The sequence below is a fragment of the Scomber scombrus genome, unplaced genomic scaffold, assembly GCF_963691925.1.
Source record: "Scomber scombrus unplaced genomic scaffold, fScoSco1.1 SCAFFOLD_400, whole genome shotgun sequence".
NCBI classification, from domain to species: Eukaryota; Metazoa; Chordata; class Actinopteri; order Scombriformes; family Scombridae; genus Scomber; species Scomber scombrus.
Window position 1 is genome coordinate 15001 of NW_026910405.1, and position 4526 is coordinate 19526.

A 4526-nucleotide genomic window follows, 5' to 3' on the forward strand; every position below is an offset into this window, starting at 1 on the left:
AATATAAATGTGTGTCTGGAGACGTATTAAAGTAATAATAATATAAATGTGTGTCTGGAGACGTATTAAAGTAATAATAATATAAATGTGTGTCTGGAGACGTATTAAAGTAATAATAATATAAATGTGTGTTTGGAGACGTATTAAAGTAATAATAATATAAATGTGTGTTTAGAGACGTATTAAAGTAATAATAATATAAATGTGTGTTTAGAGACGTATTAAAGTAATAATAATATAAATGTGTGTTTAGAGACGTATTAAAGTAATAATAATATAAATGTGTGTTTAGAGACGTATTAAAGTAATAATAATATAAATGTGTGTTTAGAGACGTATTAAAGTAATAATAATATAAATGTGTGTTTAGAGACGTATTAAAGTAATAATAATATAAATGTGTGTTTGGAGACGTATTAAATGAATAATAATATAAATGTGTGTCTGGAGACATATTAAAGTAATAATAATATAAATGTGTGTATTTAGAAGCCAGAGATGTCCAGTAAAGTATTCAGAGGAAATGTTTTTAACTGCACTGATTCATTTAAAACCAATAAACTGTTTTTCCTGCATCTAAAGTCTCAGAAATGCTTCCACAGTGAGCACAGCGCTGTCTGGAAATGTTGTGTGTGTCTGTGTGTATTATGTGTGTGTTATGTGTGTGTTATGTGTGTGTTATGTGTGTATTATGGGTGTATTATGTGTGTATTATGTGTGTATTATGTGTGTATTATGTGTCTATTATGTGTGTGTTATGTGTGTATTTCTGTGTGTATAATGTGCGATTTCTGTGTGTATTATGTGTGTGTTACGTGTGTATTATGTGTGTATTATGTGTGTGTGTTACGTCTGTATGACGTCGTCTGTGGGACTGTTGGAGTGTTTGTGTTTTGTGTGTGTATTTATGTGTGTATTCTGTGTGTATTATGTGTGTTATGTGTGTATTATGTGTGTGTTATGTGTGTATTTTTGTGTGTATTATGTGTGTGTTATGTGTGTATTCTGTGTGTATTATGTGTGTATTATGTGTGTGTTATGTGTGTATTGTGTGTGTATTTTTGTGTGTATTATGTGTGTGTTATGTGTGTGTTACGTCTGTATGACGTCGTCTGTTGGACTGTTGGAGTGTTTGTGTGCACTGGAGTGTGTTATGTGTGTGTATTTATGTGTGTATTCTGTGTGTATTATGTGTGTTATGTGTGTATTTCTGTGTGTGTTATGTGTGTGTTACGTGTGTATTTATGTGTGTTATGTGTGTTTTATGTGTGTATAATGTGCGTGTTATGTGTGTATTATTTGTGTGTTATGTGTGTATTATGTGTGTATTTCTGTGTGTATTCTGTGTGTATTCTGTGTGTATTTCTGTGTGTATTCTGTGTGTATTCTTTGTGTATTCTGTGTGTATTTTGTGTGTATTATGTGTGTATTATGTGTGTATTTCTGTGTGTATTATGTGTGTGTTATGTGTGTGTTACGTCTGTATGACGTCGTCTGTGGGACTGTTGGAGTGTTTGTGTGCACTGGAGTGTGTGTGTTATGTGTGTGTATTATGTGTGTATTTCTGTGTGTGTGTTACGTCTGTATGACGTCGTCTGTTGGACTGTTGGACTGTTGGAGTGTTTGTGTGCAGTACGTGCTCGGTAGCGTGGGTTTGAAAAGACGCATTCACTGTATTCTAGGTAGTGTGTGTCTGTCTGTGTGTGTGTGTGTGTGTGTGTGTGTGTGTGTGTGTGTGTGTGTGTGTGTGTGTAACAGAGAGCGACAGATGCAAATACAGAACATATGAATTATTGAAACTCTTTGAGATGCTCCAGCGTGGGGTTAAAAACCAGACCTCCCACCCCCACTACGAGTCATGTATGTATGAACACACACACACACACACACACACACACACACACACACACACACACACACACACACACACACACACACACACACACACACACACACTTAACATCTCCATGGACCTGTCCTTGTAGAAATGGACTCGAGGGAATAAGCCATGAACCAGCCATGCATGAGGTCAGCACTAAGAGTATGTGTGTGTGTGTGTGTGTGTGTGTGTGTGTGTGGTCTGTCATAGGCTACTTATGGGGACAAATTTCATACTTCATAAATCGAGGACAGTTTATCCAATTGGACACACAAGCTTTAGTACTAGTAGTTAAAGTTAGAGTAAGCCTTCAGGAAATGAATGTAAGTCTATGTAATGTCCCCACAAGTCACCATAACCTGAAATGTGTGTGTGTGTGTGTGGACTTGTAATTCTCACACTGGGGATACAAATTAAAATAGTCCCATTATAAGGACTCACCTTTCAATAAACTAACTATGTAAATCAAAGCATTTTACTGTCTCAGTGTTTCAGATTAACATTAACATGATACTCAGGGAAGGAAGGAAGTAATATATAATATATTCTGTATTACATATGGACCTTTCTGCCTTTAGTTACATTAAAACTGCTTATTTGGTGGCAGCTTGTTTTTAACGTTAGCTATAAAAAAGTTTCCTTATATTAAACACAGTCTAAGCTCTGCTGCAAGATTTAACCTATTCCTATAATTACATTAGAATAGTTCAATAAATCATATTTTACGTTTTTATGTTTTTTATTATTTTATATACAATTTCAGTTAGGCTCTATGTCCACAATTCACTATTACACAGTTAACAGTCTTTTCATGTTTTCTGCAACAATTTTAAAGTATATTTTTTCTTCTACAGTACTGTGTAAAAGTCTTACAGTATGCCACAACCATCAACAGAACATACAGGAACTATACAGAACATTTAACATTAATTATTAATTATTATTATTAATTAAGGCTCCATTACATTGAGGTTTAAGAGAGCCATGTGCCTGCTGTTGCTCCAGAGTAAGAGGACAGCTTCTGTAGTCTATAGTAGCTGTTTTATTTCTGTTTTTTTAATACAGAAACACATTTCCTGTATTTTCTGGTTGTTTTCTCTATTCTCTATTCTATATAATGATATATGGTCATTATAGCATTGATAAAGCCTAAGACTTTTGCACAGTCTGTATATTGTAATATATATATGTTTATGAATTCACTTCCAGACTTTAAGAAACAGCAGGTGCATCATCACAGTAACAGTATTGTTTCAATATTTTAAGTTTAGTTAGTTTTAGTGTTCTTTCTTTATTAGTATTGTGGTCGTATTTGCACATATGTAAAGTCTTTGTAAGGTCGCCTGAGTTTGACATACTGTAAAAAAAAAAAAAAGGTGAATAAATGTGAATGATTGCAAGTATATAAAATTAGGCTCCAACTCCACAATTAAGTATTACACAGTTATCAGTCTTCTCATGTTTTCTGCAACAATTTTCAAGTATATTTTTTCATGCATATTATAAAATATTAATATATTCCCTCCACACAGACGGTGAGAAACAGCAGGTGTAACAGTTTTGTTCCAGGATGATAAATCTATTCTCACTATTGTCTCCTAAATGTTCCCCTGATACCTCAACACGCTGTCCTCCCTCTTAATGAACAGACTCACAGCCAAAACAAGCCTCAGAAAAACCAATCAAGGAAAGTGCTATGAAAGAGACGACCTGAGAGGAAGAGGAGGAGGAGGAGCAGAGGAAGAGGAAGGGAGAGGAAGGGTTATGAAAGAGACGACCTGAGAGGAAGAGGAAGAGCAGAGGAAGAGGAAGGGAGGAGCAGAGGAAGAGGAAAGGAGAGGAAGGTGTTATGGAAGAGACGACCTGAGAGGAAGAGGAGGAGGAAGAGCAGAGGAAGAGCAGAGGAAGAGGAAGGGAGAGGAAAGTGTTATGAAAGAGACGACCTGAGAGGAAGAGGAGGAGGAAGAGCAGAGGAAGAAGAAGGGAGGAGCAGAGGAAGAGGAAAGGAGAGGAAGGTGTTATGAAAGAGACGACCTGAGAGGAAGAGGAGGAGGAAGAGCAGAGGAAGAGCAGAGGAAGAGGAAGGGAGAGGAAAGTGTTATGAAAGAGACTACCTGAGAGGAAGAGGAGGAGGAAGAGCAGAGGACGAGCAGAGGAAGAGGAAGGGAGAGGAAAGTGTTATGAAAGAGGCGACCTGAGAGGAGGAAGAGGAAGAGCAGAGGAAGAGGAAGGAGTGTGTGTGCATGTGAATATAAAACAGAGGGATGAAGAGAAAGGGAGGAAACACAAAGAAAAGGTAGAGAGAGGAAGACGAGAGAAGAATGAGAGATGAACAGAAACACAGTGTGAATATATTCAGGCTCATACGGTAAATCACAGTATTGGATTGTTTACCAGGTGGGCCGAGCTCATCGATTCTGGCCGGCAACAACAACTCATTTAAAAAAAAAAAAAAAAAAAGGGATTGAATGAAACGCTGAGCCAACAATCGTTCCTTCAGAGCTGATTGGATTAAAAACGGCGGCCGGCTGATTTTAAATCATGTCGGCGAGTAAACGGCCGAGTAGAGACGTGAAGGACGAAATGAAGAGTGTCAGATCTGTGTGTGTGTGTGTGTGTGTGTGTGTTTGTGTGGGGCGGATCTAGG